This window comes from Myotis lucifugus, unplaced genomic scaffold (assembly GCF_000147115.1).
Source record: "Myotis lucifugus unplaced genomic scaffold, Myoluc2.0 scaffold_291, whole genome shotgun sequence".
Lineage (NCBI taxonomy): Eukaryota > Metazoa > Chordata > Mammalia > Chiroptera > Vespertilionidae > Myotis > Myotis lucifugus.
This window is the reverse complement of record NW_005871339.1, coordinates 1025954-1044570: the sequence shown is the minus strand read 5'-3', so window position 1 is coordinate 1044570 and position 18617 is coordinate 1025954. Positions and strand designations below refer to the sequence as shown.

Genomic DNA, 18617 nt, shown 5'->3' with positions numbered 1-18617 from the left:
GCAGATGCTGGGGGACTGCCCATCCTGTGTCTTCCCTCTGGTCATCCAGAAAGAAGTGGACATGTGCCAGGCCAGCTCTAACCTCTCCCCATGCTGCCCCGGCCGCTGCTGGTATCTGGGCTGGGCACTGCCACCTGCAGGACTGCAGACCGGATGCTGCCACCTGGAGCTGCAGCTGCGGGTTTCCTGAGATGCAGGCTGTGGCCTGTTCGCTCCATTAGACACAACACACAAGAATGTGCAGTAGCTGGAAGGGCATCTCAAAGGCCAAGACCTTTGGAGCATTATTTATTGAGCTGAGGGGTTTGACAGGGAAGGCCCAGGGCAGGAGGGCGAGTCACGCAGGAGGAGGGGCTGCCAGAATCCCCAGACCCTGTGGGTCAGCCAGGCCAGTCAGGTGAGGGAAGTCAGTGTTTGCAGTCGCATCAAAGATGGCACCATGGCGTTCACTCACTCGTGAGGGTTTGCAGAGCCCTCTGCTGCGGGCCTCTGGCCTCTGACCTGGCCCTGGGGAGGCGTCAGGAGCGAGGCAGACACGGTCCCCACCACACCAGCACTTGTTCCACGGGGAGCGAAATATGAGTGGCACATCATAAGGAGGTGATGCCTGTCGTGTGTTCAAGGTGACAGGTGCTGTAGAAAAGAGAACTGCAGATAGGGGATCAGAGTGTGAGGGACCCATTAGGTCAGGATGGGCCTCGTCCAGGGGGTAACAGCTGAGCAGAAGGGAGCCAAGTAGGCACCTAGAGGGAGAGCATCCCAGCAGAGGTACTGCTGGGCGAAGGCGGGAGGATGGCCATTGAAGGAGCATCGAGGGAGGCAGGCTGGGTGAGCAGAGAGGGAGGGGGAGTGGGAGGTGGGTCAGCTATGCAGGTGGGACATAAATGAGGACAGAGAGGAGGACCCCAGGGAGCTCGGGGGAAACTCCAGGTGTGCTGGAGGGTTCCAGGTGTTCCCGAGTCACCATTCACTGGGGACCCGGCACTGGTGCTGGTTGAAAGGGGACTTCAGCAGAAGGTGAGCGAGGATGGGCCTGTAGAAGGAGGCGGGGCAGGCAGGTGCCCAGCTGAGTCTTGGAGGGCAGAGCCTTGCCAGAAAGAGGAGCAAGTGCTGCCTGGTCCAGAGGCCGAGTTCTGATGGCTCCTGGGATGCACGGTGATCAGCCAGGCACCACAGGGCTCAGCCTAAAATTGGGGGCCGGTGCTTTTCATAATGACAAAGCGGGAGGACCAACTCTTCCCTGTCACTGACTGTGTCCTGGGGACTTCCTAGCAATTCCTGCCTCAGTGAGTCCTTGTGAAAACACTTAGGGGGCGTCTGGGGAGGTGGTTGACTCTCCCTTTGTAGAGGGTAAGGTCTGGTCTGGCCAAGCCATACGCCTGGGCAGCGAGCACAGCCTGCTGCCCCTCGGCCACCGAAGGACCCTGCGGGGTGACATGGGGCGGCTGGCGTGGAGCTGCTTACACACCGTAAGGGTTGAACATAGCCTGCTCGGCCATTCATTTACTCGCTCCTCACCCAGTGCCATCAGGGCGCCCTCAGGTTCCAGGTCCAATGCCAGGGGCCCGGGGTCCAACTATAAACCCCCTCGGGGAAGACGATTAAAATCTGCTCCCGGTTTCACTGCTCATTCTCCTGATTCCTGGTGAAAAGAACCGAAAGGATGGGGCGGCTGGGTACAGGTGCGTGTCCTGCTGGGGACACATCTGGATGGAGCCGGGTCCACCCGGTGCCTGGACCGCTGGGGGAGGAGGAGGCCTAGCCCGTTAGTCTCAGGAAACGCCTCGTTGAGCTCACCCATTGTCTCCGCTTTCGATGACTTGGAACAGCGTTATTTGATTTTTTTTTTTTTGAACCGCTAAAATGCTTGTATTATTTGGGCCCAACCCAGGTGTTCCGGTAAAAGCCTCTAAAAATAAGCCAAATCACTGGCTCCCACGAACCCGCCTCTCAGCGCCATGACTCAGCCAGGACCAGGCGCTTTATCATATAAGGATGTGGAAGGCCAGCCCGCAGCTCCGCTCCCCACATCTGTCCCAAGTGCCCCCAAAGCCAAGAGGTCGGTTACGTCATGTGAATCTCAGGAGAACATTATGGGAGACAGGAGAGAGTCTGGACCCCGGGATGAGGCGGGCTGAGGGCAGGGGGCCTCTGCAGCCTCTGCCCTTTGCAGGCCGGTGGCAGGGCAGACGGGGGTTCCGTGGCACCGTGCTGCTGGACAGAGCCTTATAAGGAGCTCCCTGCGCCTCTGCACCAGCTCCCAGAATAGCCTCCCGGCTTGGCCTGAGCAGGGCACCAGGGCGCCAGGGCACCAGGGCAGCCAGGCCAGAGGCTGGCCAGGCCCCCTGGGACCGGCTTCCTTCCTCCCGGCACCTTCAGGAAAGGGAGGCCATTGGCCTCTCCCAGGTGCAGCCCGAGGCTATTGTCTTTTCATGGCTTCATAGCTTATTTGTTTGTTTGTTTTTTAAAAAATAAATTTTTGCCGAAACCGGTTTGGCTCAGTGGATAGAGCATCGGCCTGTGGACTGAAGGGTCCCAGGTTCGATTCCGGTCAAGGGCATGTACCTGGGTTGCGGGCACATCCCCAGTGGGAGATGTGCAGGAGGCAGCTGATCGATGTTTCTCTCCCATCGATGTTTCTAACTATCTATCTCTCTCCCTTCCTCTCTGTAAAAAATCAATAAAATATATTTTTAAAAAAATAAATAAATAAATTTTTATTGATTTCAGAGAGGAAGGGAGAGGAAGAGAGAGCTAGAAACATCTACGATGAGAGTCATTGATCAGCTGCCTCCTGCACACCCCCTACTGGGGATTGGGCCTGCTTCCTGGGCATGCGCCTCATCTGGATGGAATCATGACCTCCTTCATGGTCAATGCTCAACCACTGAGTCACGGCGGCCAGGCATCGCTCATTTCTTTTTATCAGTAAATAATATTTCATTGTCTAGATCAGTGGTTCTCAACCTTGGCTGCACATTAGAATCACCTGGGAATCTTTTTAAGATCCTGATTTCTGGGCCTCATCCTCCGGAAATTCTGTTTCTTTGTTATGGGGTGGGGCCACAACGTTAGTAACAAAGAAACAATTTCCGGAGGATGAGACCCAGAAATCAGGATTTTAAAAAGATTCCCAGGTGATTCTAATGTGCAGCCAAGGTTGAGAACCACTGGTCTAGACAGACCAGTTTATTTACTCCCTCACCTACTGAAGGACATCGTGGTTGCTTCCAAGTTGGGCAGTTGTGAATAAAGCTGCTGGGTCCATCCATGTGCAGGCTCTTGAGTGGACATGCATTTTCAACTCCTTTGGGTAAATACCAAGGAGTGTGTGTGATTGCTGGATAAGACAGATGGGGCAAATGTGGGTTTACAGTTGTTCGTATGGAAAACAATACAATAATTACTACCCAATAGTACAAGGATAAACTCCATGTTTTGCGTCCTCACCACTGTAAGCCTGCTTTTGCCGCCCTGTATGGTAAGAGTATTTTCATTTTGTAAGAAGCCACTGAACTGTGTCACACGGGGGCTGCACCGTGAGCATGCCACCGGCAGCGCGAGCTCCTGTTGCTCCCGTCCTCACCAGCAAGCTGTGGTGTCCGTGTTCTGGATTGTGGCCATTCTGATAGGTGTGCGGTGGCTTCTCATTGTTGTTTTTATTTGCATTTCTCTGGAGCATTTTTTTAATGTGCTTATTTGTCATCAGTATATCTTCTTTAGTGAGGTGTCTGATAAGGTCCTCGGTCCATGTTTTAAATTGTCCATTTTCTCATTGTTGAGTTTTAAGCGTTCTCGTATATTTTGGACAACGGTCCTTTATCAGACACATGTCTTGCCCATCTTCTCTCCCGGTTGGCGGCTTGTCTTCTCATTCTCTTGACAGCACCTTTTGCTGAGAAGAAGTTTTAAATGTCGGTGAAATTGAACGAAGCCCCGTTTATCAGTTCCGTCAGGGAGCATCTCCATATCCAAGACCACGTAGGTTTCCTCCCGTGTTATCTTCCTGAAGTTCCATCGTTTTACCTTTTACGCTTCCGTCTGTGATCCGTTTCGAGTTCATTTCTGTGACCGTTGTGAGGTCTGTGTCTACATTTTTTTGTCCCACCGTGTGTGGAAGAGGCCGTCTTTGCTCCATCGAGTAGCCTTTGCTCCTTGGTCAGAGGTCAGCCACTGCCAGTGTCGGCCTGTTCCTGGCTCTCTGTTCTGTTCCGCTGGCCTCCTTGTCTGTTCTGCCGCCAGCACCACGGGGCCTGGATCGCTGTGGCTTTAGGGTAAGTCGGCATCAGGCAGTGCCAGCCTCCAACGTCGTTCTCCGTCAGCACCATGGCGGTCCCTCGGTTATCTTCCAGAACTGCCCTGGCTCTTCTTCTACACAGACTGCTTCCTAGCGTCCGGTTCCATCAGAAATCTGTGGGGATTTGGCTAAGGCTGCTTCTGACATGTGTGTCAATGTGGGGGGAACAGACATCTTCACATTTGTGTGATAGGATGTGTATCTGAGACCCTGCTGTCCTGACCTCCCCTCCAATGAAGGAAACAGCACACGGAGGGGTCATGCAGAGCCGTCTTTGGGGGAGGACGCGGGGCTCTTGCTCTGAGCTCACAGGGCCATTCCACATTCTCCCCCCCTTTGGCTGTTCTGCCTCTGTCTCTGAGCTGACCCGTGTTTCTATGGGCGACAGAGCAGCTGATCGACATCTATTTATTTTGGCCGAAAGGGTTTTTCGGGAAATGAGAAGTGGATGATGTTGTTTAGTCTTCCGTCTCCCTGCTGGCTCTGGGAAAGGCCGGGGTGCCCGGCCACGAATCGGGAGTCTGGGGGCTGCTGGGAAGGGCGCTCCCGGCGTGTGGGGACCACCATCTGGACTCAGGGCTGGTCTTTCTCCTCCAGTCCCTTCGCCAGCCCCTCTCCCCCCACCCCCGCCGGCCGGCAGCACCCAGGGAGTCCTGTGCCCTTCTCTCTCAGCCTGGGATGCCCTCGCCACTCCCTCCCATCTGTGGGCACCCTGACGGTGCTGCACCTGCAGGCGTGTGGAGGTGTGTGTGAGTGCCAGCACGTGTGCAGGGGTGGCTGTGTGTGAGCACGTGTGCTTGTATGTGTGCATATGCACAGGTGCATGTGTGTTCCTGGAGTAACTCCATCACCCAGGCCAGTGCTGGGCGTGGGAGGCCAGTCCCATCTCTAAGGAGGGGCAGCCCCTCCAGTCCGCGCCCAGGGCCGACGTCACTAGTGGCCGGGACATGATGGAGGGCAGGCGGCCCTACGGATGGGAAGTGGCTGGTTTCCCTGGAGCAGCTGTTTGGCCTCAGCCAGGTCGTTGCCCCACATCGGGACCCATTTCCTCCCAGCGTCAGGGCAAGCAGGTGTGGGTGTGGTGCGGCCCGGGCAGGGACGCAGTGAGCCCGGGGTCTGCAGCCCGGGTTTACAGTCAGCTGGGGCTCCCTGGCCCGGCCGCAGGGTCTGTGAGGAGGCAGACGTCACAGGTCGGTCCTGGCGCCCGGCACCAGGCTCCCAATCCCCGGCCCTCCTCCAGCGCCGGCCCCACCACAGCGGAGCGGTGGCTATGGCTGCGGCTGCTCACGTGTGGCGATTTTAATTTTCTGATCAGTGCACAGAGGATTAAATGTCCAGGGAAAACAGATATTTCTGGAAATTTCAAGTCATGACTCATTATCTGCAATTAATTTTCTTGCAAAAGAGTCAGGTGAGCCTCTCTCTGGGCAGCCTGATTGTGCCCAGGCCTGCCCCCTTCCTTTGAGGAACGTGAACAAGGGGCCTTGTGGTTCTGAGGGGTCCACCAATGTCCCAAGGTGGCCGCGACGAAGGACCACAGACTGGGGGCTTGACCAAAGAAATGTATTCCCCAGAGTTCAGGGGCTGAAAGCCCTGAATCAGGGTGTCTCAGGGCCGTGCTCCCTCCGAGGACCCAGGGGAGGCGCCTCCCTGACACTCAGTTCCTGGAGTGCATATGCACATGTGCACACATACAAGCACACATGCTCACACACAGCCACCCCTGCACACGTGGCACTCACACCTCCACACGCCTGCAGGTACAGCACAGCCAGTGTGCCCACAGACGGAATAGCGAGGGCATCCCAGGCTGAGAGAGAAGGCACAGGACTCCCTGGGTGCTGCTGGCCGAGGGGGAGCTGCATTCCTGGGCTGGTGTCCATGTCGCTCATTCTCTGTGTTTGTGGTCACATGGCCCCCGCCCTGTGTGTCTGTCCTCTCTTCTCTCTTTACGCGTTAAGGGCCCACCCGGCTAATCCAGATGGTCTCCTCATCCAGGAGTCTTAACCAGATCACAGATGCCCTTTCCTTATTAGGCCACATTCACGGGTTCCACGGACTGAACATGGATACGGGGTGTGTGTGTGTGTGTGTGTATGCGCGTGCGCACACCTGTATCCATGTGGCCTTGATGCTGGTAGGTCACAAGCCCCTCATGCAGAGGGGAAGGAGAGGCCTGGCCAAGGCCACCTGAGGGAGGGGGTCTCGGCTGGAAGCCAGATCTCGGCCTCTCTGCCCACTAGGCTTCTCTCTTGCCCACCCGGCCACAGAGCGGTGGTTGCAGTATCTGCAGATGACAGCAGCCCGGTCAGCGTCCCGAGGGCCACCCACCAGCCTGCCTGCAGAGAGGCTGCCCCAAAAGGCTCAAGTCCCCAGGCACTTGCACGCCATGTGACACCCACTCCACATTTTGGACTCCAAGGACATGTTGCAATTCTGCAGTGTTTACAAGAGCCTCTTTCCGTTCCCCGGCACTGTAAACACGCAGGCCAGCTCCGGGCCGCATAACTGCGGTTTGGGTGGACAGTTCCAACAATGCACTCCAGGCCCGTGGTTGTCCTCGAGGGCGCCAAGATCAGCACGGAGGGGAGCACAGCCCTCCACCGAGCTCCGCCTCTCAGCCTCCTCCGGGGGGCTCTGGGGCGGTCCTTCCTGGCCCTGGGCAGTCAGCAGCAGGAAGGGATGAGGACATCCAACCCCTGATTCCACTGAGAGTGCAGCTCAGCTGGGGCTGGTGGGGTCCAACGTGTGCTTGTGAGTGTGCAGATGTGTGTGTGCCAGTGTCCTTAGGGAATGGATGGTGCACCCCTCACCACTGTATAGAAGGTGTTTCTGCTGTGTGTGTGTGCAGGCATGTGCGTGCTGCTGTGTACATGCAGCATGTGTTCTTGCTGTGTGTGTTCCTGTGTGTGTGCATGTGCTCCTCCTGTGTGTGTGTGCATGTGTTTCCTGCTGTGTGTGTTCCTGTGTGTGTGTGCATGTGTTCCTGCTGTGTGTGTTCCTGTGTGTGTGTGCATGTGTTCCTGCTGTGTGGTGTGTGCATGTGTTCCTGCTGTGTGCATGTGTTCCTGCTGTGTGTGTAAATGTGTTCCTGCTGTGTGTGCATATGTTCCTGCTGTGTGTGTGCATGTGTTCCTGCTGTGTGTGCATGTGTTCCTGCTGTGTGTGTGCATGTATTCCTGCTGTATGTGGGTACATGTGTTCCTGCTGTGTGTGTGCATGTGTCCCTGCTGTATGTGGGTACATGTGTCCCTGCTGTGTGGGTGCATGCAAGCATGTGTGAACTTGTGCCCCCGCTTTGGGACTCACCCCCTCTGGAGCACGGGGGGCGGTGGCAGTGGCAGACTCCACTTGTAGCAGGAGGGGCACAGAGCCATGTCCTCGCTGCCCCTGCCCGCCATGAGGCCATAAGGGGGCCCCCACACAGATCCCTGCTGGCCTGCATTTCCTCACCTTTCATTTCCAACTCAGAGCCTGGGACTCAGCCCCAGCCACAGCTAATTTAAATTATCCACTTCCACTTGTCCTAGCAGCTCCGAGCAACCATCAGAATTACCATATATTTATGACTATCTTGGCCTGGGAATTTTCTGCTGGGAAGAAAGTGGCCCCTGACTGCCGCCAGTGTCCTGGGCTCCCCTGCAGGTCCAGGGACAGGGCTCGGCCTGAGGCCTGACGAGGCCTCAGACACTGATGTGACAAGGGGGGAGAACTCTCATCCCCGGGCAGCCAGGCGGCCAGACGCCTGTCCATTCAGCCTCGCTGCTCGGCTGCAGCTGCCCCAGCGCACAAAGGGGCCTTGTTCGCACCCACCATGTGCTCCCAGCCTCGCTCCCGACCCCTCTCTGGACATGATTAGGTGTGGGAACTATTTCCCCTGGGGCTGCCTTTGACCTTTGCCATTCAACTCAGAGGAGGCATCTGGACTGAAGGGGCCTCCCCCACCTCCCCCAGCTGGCTCCCTGCAGCGGGATCAGGAGCAGGCGGCCCTGACGCCCCTGCTAGCCCAGCAGGTTGTGGGTCGGCCTTCCTTCCACGTCAGAACGGGCAGGGCTGGTCTGGGGGTGGGCGGTGAGAGAGCAGTAGGAAGAGGGAGCCTCCAGCCTCCCCTCTTCTGTTGCTGAGCCTGACCATGGACTGCCCCAGGACCAGCAGAACTTGCCCCCTTGAACCCAGGGATGGTGTAGAGTGAGGCCCCATCTTCCACATGAGGGTGTCTAGTTAGAAGACACCCGCCCTCCTTCCCACACAAGCAGATGGGAGAAGGGGGTGTTGCTGAGTAACTGGCAAATGTTTGGGGACTACAGGCCGCCCAGTGTCTGGTGGTCTCCCTGGCAGAGGTGGGAAGTCCGTACATCAGAGGGGCCTGAATGTACTGAGGGTTGGGTGTGGAGCATAGCAGGGGTGAGGGGGTGGGGAGGAGAGCGGGGGAGGAGTAAGGTCATGAAATGCTTGAAAACATTGGTGCATATTGAAGAGACACAAAACCAGCCAGAAGGGCTCCCGCTGCACAAATTCGAGCATCAACATAAACTAAATAAGGGCATAAACTGGGACTGTGTGAGGCTCTATTGATATAAATGTGATAAATGGGGAAAAGAGAGAGCTCTTCCTCACATAGAATTCCAACCGAATAGAAGTCATTATGTGCTTGTCAGCCATCACAGTGACCGTTAACTGAGGCAATGAGACCCCAGGAAATGCTAGCTAGTGAAAGGGGAGGGGAACCCCATAGAATGTGTACACACTGCAACTAGCGCTAACATTCCAGGGGAGACCCCTGCAGACCCTCCTTCATCAGACAGCCAAGGTCAGCTCCTCCAGGGGTGGACTCGGGGACAGGCCATGTCCGATGAGTGGCAGTTCCCGGTCAGGGCATCTGGGACTAGTCAGACAAACCCAAAGGACATTTCACTCTTCGATGTCGCAGTCACGACAGTCAGGAAAGTCTGAGGAATGTTCCAGGCTTCGGGGGATATGGCGACACGGCAACGGGTGACATGTGACCCTAGATTGCATATCTTGCTGTCAAGGACATTATCGGACAATTGACAAAACTCGAATAGGCCTCTGGCTGATGCATATGCGGGTATTCTCTGTGCTCTTTACTCTTGCAACTTTTCAATGTTTGGAAATGGTTTGAAATAAAAAGTAAATTTTTAAAAAAGCAATTCCTTGTGTGGCTGGTTTCCGCTCTCGCCTTGCAGCTGCTGTCACCTGGAGGTGCTTGCTGGCACCTGCCTGTCGTCAGGGCCCCCAGGGAGGTAGGGCTGGAACCCCACCCCAGGCCTCTGCCGACCTGGCACAGACCCTGAGCTTGGGACCCTAGATCTATGGGTGGCTGGTGGGAGGCCAGCACCCGCTGCTCTCACCCAGGTCCCATCTGAGGGGTGGGCGGAGCACGGGAAACTGAGTCAGCCCCACCATGAGCCTCTTCTGCGCCCTTCCTCCCACTCAGGAAAGCCCACGTGAGCACCCACCTGGGGTCCTGTTCCCCCCAGACTCTGGGTGCTGCTGGGTTTTAGCCCTGACATTGTGCCCTGCACTAGAGGCCGCCCTGCCCACCAGGGCTGGGTTCTGGCTCCCGGGTCCACACCATGAAGTCCAGGTGGATGCATGGGCCACAGTTCATAGGCCACCTGCCACTGGCCTTCGTCACACAGCTGAGCTGAGCCAGATGATGGAGTAGGGCCCAGGGTCACTGGCACCCCAATCCCCTGGACCCAGGGGCTCATGGGCTGTGTGTGGGGTGGCCTCAGAGCTCCAGGAGGGCCCCTAACCCACTTCACTAGGTTCCTGTTTCCCTGGTGGTCAGATTCTTCCAAGGAACTTCTTTAAAATATCTATAATAATAAAAGGGTAATATGCTAATTAAACCGGACGTCTTCTGGACGTCCTTCCTGACGAAGCCGGGGCCAGAGGGAAGCTGGTGCTGGCAGCCGGGGGAAAGGAAGGCCTACTCTTGCACGAATTTTTGTGCATCAGGCCTCTAGTGTGTGTGTGTGTGTGTGTGTGTGTGTGTGTGTGTATTTAATGATTTCAGAGAAAGGAAGGGAGAGGGAGAAAGATAGAAACATTAATGATGAGAATCTCGATCAGCTGCCTCCTGCATGCCCCCTACTGGGGATCAAGCCCAAAACCCGGGCATGTGCCCTGACCGGGAACTGAACCATGATCTTGGTTTGATTGGTCGACACTCAACCATTGAGCCACATGGCTAGGCAAGGCAAGGCACTTCTTAAAAATCCACACTCCCAGGCCCCTCCCAGAACCCTGACCCAGAATCTCTGGGGGGTGGGCAGGAGGCTAGGTGGGCCCCACCTGGGGAGGTGGGACCCGAGTGGTTATCGCCTCCTCCTCCTCTGTTGGGAAGTCCTGGTTGTACTTGTCTGTCACGTCTGCTGTGACAGGGCCCAAGTCCACTCACTCCCTCCCTGAACCACAGCCCCCCAGCCCCCCAGCAGAGGCTGGTCTTGGCCTGAGCTCTGCTCACCTTCTGCCTCCTGGAGGTGGCACATCTCCTGTCCTGGGCCCCCTCTGGCCATGGCGCTACGGCCACCCCACCCACAAGAGGCGCTGCCCTCGGAGTCCCCTCCATCCTCGGCCCAAGCTGTGGGTCTGTGCCAGGAAAGGCCCCAAGGGACAGTTCACAGGGTGCCTGTGACCAGTACCACGGGCCCTTCTGATTTCTATAATCCAGGTGGTGGTTCTGCTCATCTCATTCTGTCCTTATTTCAGCAAATAGTGGCCGAGCACCTTTTGGGAAAGGGCAGTCAGTGGGGCCCGTCCCAGCACAGCAGGCTGGCCTGCCCCTCCCGGGGGGCCTGCTCCTGAGCCGCGAGCCAGCCTGGGGCGCGGTACCCGGCCCTCACAGACAGCCCGGCCTCCCCCGCTGCTGGCCAAGACCAGGGACAGGAGGAAAAGCCATTCAGCCTCTGGACTCCACACAGACGCTAACGGGTTCCCCACACACGGGGCCCTGGAGGCTGCAGCTGGCTCTGTCACAGGCCCTGTCAGAGCGACGATAACGATGATAACTGTCTCCCTTCAGAGGCCGGAGGGGCCGGTCCCGGCTCCAGGGCGTGAGGCCAGTGTTTGGGGACAGTCCCTGGGGCCACATTATGGCCCCCCGGGCGAGGCTGGGGGACAGCTCCCCTGCCAGCCTGCCAAGGGCTGGGCCACTTCCTCTGCGTGGGAGGGTGGCGGCTTCCAAGATTACTTTTGGGATAAAACACCTACAAATGCTTCCAGCTCCCCCATCCGCCTCCCTCTTCTGGCTGTTGGGAAGGTGAGCTTCAAAACTGCAGCTTCTCCACCGAAATATTTAACTGCTAAGCGCAGCAGCGCTGCTGGGACTCATTACAAAACCATTCATTTGACTTCATGTCAATACCCACACTCCCACCCCTCCCGGCCCATCCGTCTTACTTGCATCACCCCCTGCCCCTTCCTCATCCGAGCACATCCGACCCTTCTCCACGGGAAATGCCAGCGGCCAGAGCAGGCCCCCGACAGCCCAGTGCCACCCCTGAGGCAGGACTCGAAGTGCCGGGCACACGCTGGGTTGACGGTGCCAGCCCTGCTCTGCTGCGCTGTCCATAGCGTGGGCCCGAGCTGCCTGGCCACTCGGGGGTCACGGACCTGAGGCTGGTCAGAGGAGCCTGGTTCCTCTGGGAGAGCCAGTGTCACGGCCCCGGGGCACTTGGCTGACACCGTGACCCAGAACGGCAGGCAGCACGGGCAGCACCCGCGGTGATCCGGTCCGGGCTGCGCTAGGCTGCTCGGCACCGCAGGGTCCCAAGAAGGGTGCACTGAGGCTGTCCTGGCCTCGGCAGCTTTGTCCCAGGAGGGTCACAGGCAAACGGGGGTCAGGGAGGGGGTCAGGCTGCCCTCCCACCAACCACAGGCTGGGCTCCCGCTGCCACAGGCCCTGTCCCTGTGTTCATGGTCACTGGTGGGGTAGTGACCACCTGGGCCAGGCCACGTGCCCCTGAAGGTCAGCACTGTCTGGCCTCCGACGTCAGCTGCCTTTGGGAATCCTCAGGAAACCAGGCCAGGCCTGACCGGGGGCCCTGACTTCCAGGCCGGCTCCTGGCAGGACCCAGAGGAAGACATTCCAATTGGCCAGCCAGACTTGGGTGCAGTGTCTGCCAGGAGGACACTGAGGGCTGCGAGTGGGCGTAGCGACGCCAGGAAGAGCAGGCAGGTGCTGGCAGGGAGGCAGGCACGGTGGGCGGGAGGCCGGGGCCGAGGCAGCATCTCCTAACCTCCTTTGGGTGCCGTGACCCGGGGAGAGAGGCCCCGCCCAGGCTGCTGTGCAGAGGGAAGAAGACACGCTCTGGGCAGCACCCGGCCTAGGGGAAGCGGCCCACGTGCAACCCCCGCCCGGCCCCTCCTGCAGGAGAGCGAGAGGGTCCCTGGGAGGCAGGTCCCACAGGTCCTGCTGGGTGGACACTCGGGCCAGGCTATTCCTTCCCCCGTTTTCAATAAAATCTACGGAGGACTTAGCATGTGACACGAGAGGGCGGCCACAGGAAAGAGATGGATGTGAGGGGACAAAGACACCCCCAACCTAAAAGCAAACCCAGTGCAGGGGCCAAGGGAACTATGGGGTGTGGGTGGGTGAAGTCACAGGATTTCCCAGATTTGAAATGTGGAGGTGGCCACTGGCCTGGGCCAGGGCAGCAGGGGTGGCCGGTAGGACAGGAGGGACAGCACAGAGAGGGCGGCACTGGGCTCCTCCCCCCCGCCTCCCCTTCAGGTGGCACCTTGTGTCGATTACTTTGGTTTAGGCTGCAAAGTACTTCAGGGTGCACTTGGGCTGGGGGATGAACCAGTAGGGGAGGGTCAGTTGATGAGGGACTGGTGGAGGAGTTGGGACCTGGGACAGGTACAGGTGCGGGTGAGGCCTGGGACAGGGCTCAGTGTCCTTGACAGCTGTTCTGAGATTCCCCAGAGCCGGGGGCTCCCTGAGAAGGAAGCAAGGCGGTGAGGATGAGGATGAATTTGGGCCAAGGACAGGGGGTTGCCTGCATGAGGAACAGATGGAGGGGGCCTCAGGGGACACCATCCTGGGACAGGGGCCGGTTAGACGCCTGGGCGGGCGGGGGTGGGGGGTTGAATTCAGGGCCAGAGGAGGTTCCCAGGACCCTGACCATCCCTCAGCCACCAGCCCAGCGCCTGCTGGCTTTCAAAGGAATGCTTCTGATGTTCTCATGACCTGGGCTTTCCCAGTTCCGTGAGATTAAGATAGAAAGCTGCGGTTTGCAGTAAGCTGTCCAGTTACAAGACGGACATTCCATCCTGCATTTTGATGGGGCGATTCTCACAGGCCTCCAGGGGCTCGGATGAGCCGCTGCTCTGGGAAATCTCTCCCAGACCTGGACCGTCCCTCCGGGACCCGCCGGGGGATGGGTGGTGACGGTGCAGGCATCAACGCTGGGCCCACACTTCCCAGGGGCCCGGGACCCAGCTCTCTGCCTCCGGAAACTTCTTGCATCAGAAAACATGACGCTTGCCCAGGGGACACTGGGCTGGAGTCAGGGCTAGAAGTGCCTGATTATTTCACAAATGTTTTGTATCAGTGAAACCAGTGATTTCTGATGCCCACCTAATTCTAGCATCTCCGTCACCCATCGTCAATGGCAGCACCATACGTATGACTCCAGGGCTTCCCTGGTGCCTCCGGCTCTGTGCCAACCCATCTTTCTAGAAGTGTGTTCTGCCAACTTACGTGGCTGCCCCCATGAGCCGTGAGTGCCCACATGTGGAGAGCAGAAAGAGAGGCGAAGAGAGAGAGCGCTGGAGAGAGAGAGAGAGAGAGAGAGAGAGAGAGAGAGAGAGAGAGAGATGGGTGAGGGGAAAAGAGGAGGAAGGGGTGAGGTGAGGAGAAGATGACTAACAACAGAGACACTGAGGGCCAGGGAGCATCAGAGGGGCCCTGGTTCACTTGTCTCCCCCTCTGAACTCCAGCGCATTCTGCTCTTAGCTCGAGCTCCTAGGAGTTCAGTTCTGTCCTTGTGGCCCAAGGGTCCCCACCAACATATGGGGGTGCCCACCTCCAAGGGGCCACGGAGGCCTGAAGCGCCACCGCATGTGGGCAGCAGCCCTTGGTCCCTGGGCAGGCCTTCGGCACATGCTGGCTTTCATCATTGTGCTTCAATATTTGATGTTTGGCACCGATTCCATTTGGTTGTGAAATCACTCACCAGCCCACGTCCTCAGTGATGCTCTGGGCTCTGGTTCTAAGCCCCTTTGGAGATACTGGCCCAGATGTGACTCCCTGGTCTGAAGGTTCGCATGCAGAGCCCGGCCCGCCTTCTCTAGCTCCGACTCTGCTCCGGCGGCTTTGCCAGGAGGGTGTTCTCTCTCCCACAGAAAAGGGGCCAACACGCAGTCTGCAAACCTGCGTCAGCCCTGCACGCTGACCACAGCTGAGCCCACGCTCACATTGCTCTCACCCTCCGAGACGTTTGCAGCAGGGCTCGCAGCACGTTAATGTCACCCTTAGCTAGGTGTCTCCCAGATTCTGAACTGGGATTGGCAGATGCCACACGGTCATTCGTCTCTTCTGATATGACCCTTTCTCAGCACATATCCCAGTGGTGGGATCACACACACACACACACACACACACACACACACACACACACTGATGAGGACATGTGGTTTATAACAGGGACATGATTACCCTAAATAAATGCACTGACAAACAGAACCCAATGCATCGGGGGCAAGCAAAGCTCATCTCAGGAATGCAAGGATGAATCAACAATATAAAATCTGTGGGTACAGTTCGCTACATTAAGAGATTAAAGAGAGGAAAATCCCTGATCATCTCGAAAGACAGCCAGTCCCCCCAAAAGCACCTGTAACATATAATACTTACTACTGAGTTTGAAGCACACCCACCAGACCTTCAGGAAGCTCAGAATGGTAGGAAAATTCCTCAGCCTCCAACGAGCATTGCACTTCATACATTAGAAGAGGGGTCAGCAAACTTCTGCAAAGGGTCAGATAGCAAATATTTTAGTTTTTCCGGCCATATGGTCTCTGTCCCAACTACTTAACACTGATGCCACAGTATGAAAGCAGCCAATCAGAAAACATGTAAACGAACAGGCCTGGCTGCCTGCCAATAAAACTTTATTTACAAAGAGAGACCACTGTGGGCAGGGTTTGGCTCCCAGCCATGGTTTGCTGACCCCTGCATTAGAGCCATTCACATTATAGTCAGAAACAAGAGAAAGATGCCTGATTTTATATTTGAATCCTAGCGCATGTAATAATACAAGGAAATATATGTGAAGTACAAATACTGTAAAGGCAGAGGTAAAAATACAATCATTTGTATAATTATATGACTATTTGTCTAGGAAATCTAAAATAATCAACTGGCACACCATTTGAATTAAAAGCGGCCAATTCTAGGGTCAACACACAAATATAATAGCACTTATTAAAGCAGCAATATCTTATATAATAAAAGCCTAATATGCTAAGTGTCTGGCTGACCGGTCAGCCGTTCAACCAATCAAAGTGTGATATGCTAATGATATGCTAAGGTCGCTCAATGGCTTGCTATCACGAGCACTGACCACCAGGGAGCAGATAGTCGACCAGTAGGTTAGCTTGCTGCTGGGGTCTGGCAGATTGGGACTGAACAAGACAGGCTGGACATGCCCTGGAGCTTTTTTGTGGTCCCTCCCCGGCTGGCCAACCTTCCACATCCCTCCCTGGCCCCGATCATGCACCGGTAGGGTCCTTCGGCCTGGCCTGCACCTTCTCGCAATCTGGGACCCCTCAGGGGATGTCGGAGAGCCAGTTTCAGCCCGATCCTGCTGGCCAGGCTGAGGGGCCCCACTGGTGCACGAATTTGTGCACTGGGCCTCTAGTATAATGTTTCATAAGCAAAAGTGCCCCATTCATGACAGCAGTAGACCCCAGAAATAAATGACTGTGACATAAAAGAAAACTTTGCTGAAGTTTAAATAAGTCCAGATACAGACCCACCTGGGAGCCAGACCAGATCACATCGACGTTAGCTTCCCAAGTGTGCCCACATACTCAGTGCAATCCTGATAAAATTCCCAACAGGACTGGCTACAGGCAATGGATTCTAAACTTTATATGGAGAAGAAAGTGTGCAAGCTCAGCTGAGAAATGCTTTTAAAAGGACGTGGAGAAGGGATTTGCTGTAAAGCCATCATAACCAATGCACCGCTGTTGCGCAGAAATTGACAAAGAGGTGTGAGGGTCAGGACTGGAACACCAGAGACGGCACCATATATTTGAGGGAACTTAATTTATGATGAAAGTAGCAACTCCTATCCGTGGAGAAAGGATACCCTTTTCAATAAATGATGATGTGACAACTGGCTGTGCATTTGAAAAAGAACACATTCCACCCACCAACACACACTCTCCCTTCCACGCAGCGGCAGCTCCTCTCCCAGCCCCAGAGTCAGGCAGGCTGCTCCCCACTCACAGGCGAGGACAGAGCCCCCAGCCACGCCTGCTGGGGGAGCTGCAACTCAGCTACAATGTATTTGGCTGTGGAGAATCTGGATAAAGGACCCTCCACCCCTTTCTGGGTCCTCATGGGCTGGATCTAAACGTACCCCCTCTAAGCCCCCCGGAGGTCCATCCTCTGCAGTTTTGGAGACTCCTCTGGAAGAATTTGCATTCCTGGCCAGATACAGACCCCAGAGCAAAGAGGGCAGGGGTCGTGTGGAGCCGTTACCCGCTTGAGGTCTCCTTTTGAATCAGCCCTGGTCCCTGAACATCATTCCAAGAAGGGACATCCCCCGCCCCCACCCCATCTGTTTGTGGTTCTGTTGATGCTATCATCAGAGAGGGCTGAGCTGAGTCCTTGAAACCGGCTCTCCAAACATAAACAAACAGCCTGTTTAATGAAACAAAGTGCGCACTCTTTGACATTTTCGCGTTGATCTCAGATTCTCAGCCCATCCTCCTCTCCTCCCTGCCCGCCCCAGCCCCCATCCCCACCTCAAGCGTTGTGACTGCTCATCAGGTCTCCCTAAGGATGGATGCCCTCTCCCTCTGCTCCTCTGCCGCTCCCTCCCCCCACCCCAGGGTCACCTCCAGGTCGACTGGAAGGTGTTGGTGAATGTGGCTGCAACCTAGGGACAGCTGAGCAGCAGGAGCAATGGGCTCCCCTGGGAACAAGGTCTGCTCCCCACTCTGAAGAGGACCCCCCCCAACACACACACCCCCAGCTCTGCAGGTGTTTGTCCTAAGACAAAGCCATCCCTACTGTGGGATCCCAGCTTCCAGAAGAATCTCTGTGTCTCTTCAGAGACTCCTGGGCTCAGTTTTTCCCATGTCTCTCCCACCCCGAGCACCGGAACTTCTGAGACCGGTGGGGATAGATGAGATCCCAGAGCCCATCACCGGCTTTAAAAGGGGTGGCCCCACAACTCACCGACCGCAGCTGCCTGGACCCCAGGCCAAATGGGTGAGGGTCCCGCTGCTCCTCTTTGGGGGAACTGGGCCAGGATGGGGAGAAGCAGACGGAGTTCCCAGGGCAGGAAAGACACAGGCCCAGGTCTGAGACCCCCAGCTCCCTAGGCTAGTCTGGGGGTTCCTCCTCCTTCCCCAGCCCAGGGCCTCGGGAAGGGCTCTTCCGCCCTCTCGTGGCCAAGTGGCTGCTGCAGGCGTTTCTGCACACCCAGTTATTACCAGTAAACCTCAGCCATCAGACTGGGGTGCAGAAGGAAGCTAGTTCCAGTTATTTGTATCAAGGTTTCTTTTTTCTCCTAACGAAAGACGCGTGAAACCTCTCCCCTAGTAAGGACCACACTCCAGGGGTCTATTAGCAGAGGCGGAAGAGGAGAGGAGAGGGGAGAAGGGGGAGGCACCCCTCCCTGGCGTGACGACCTAGGGGTGGGGGTACCCGGCGTGGAGAGCCCTGAGTCTTTCTCCGGGAGGTGTTCCCGGAAGAAACTGGTGGAAGGGCCGCAGAAGGCTCCTCGCCTCCAGGGGAAGTCACCATGCGGGGCCCGGGGTGTGGAGCAAGGCCGGGCAGTGCCCACGCTCCGCCTCACCGGCCAGCGAGGGCGCAGAGCTGAGGCCGAGATCCCCGCAGCCCGCAGAGACCACGTTCGCGCTCCCGAAGCGCTGCCCCGCCCCGTCCCGCGCTGTCCCCCGATCTCCCGCGCTGACCCCCGATTTCCCGCGCTGACCCCCGCTGCCTCCCGGCTCGAGGCCCGGAACTCCGCCGCGGGACCCGGCTGCCGCGCGCTTAAGACCCAGGAGACTTCCGGGCTCGGGAGGATGCACCACACACGTGCGGGGCGTT

General features: G+C 57.0%; 1 long non-coding RNA gene across 1 annotated transcript; it reads right to left on the bottom strand.

Annotated features, from left to right (window-relative positions):
- Window positions 1-306: 306 nt before the first annotated feature.
- LOC102427268 lies at window positions 307-18505 on the bottom strand. Its single transcript, XR_002831949.1, has 3 exons — window positions 18482-18505; window positions 15186-15299; window positions 307-633 (listed from the first exon to the last, which is right to left on the bottom strand). It is a non-coding gene; the product is annotated as an uncharacterized LOC102427268 (long non-coding RNA).
- Between the last annotated feature and the right edge of the window lie 112 nt (window positions 18506-18617).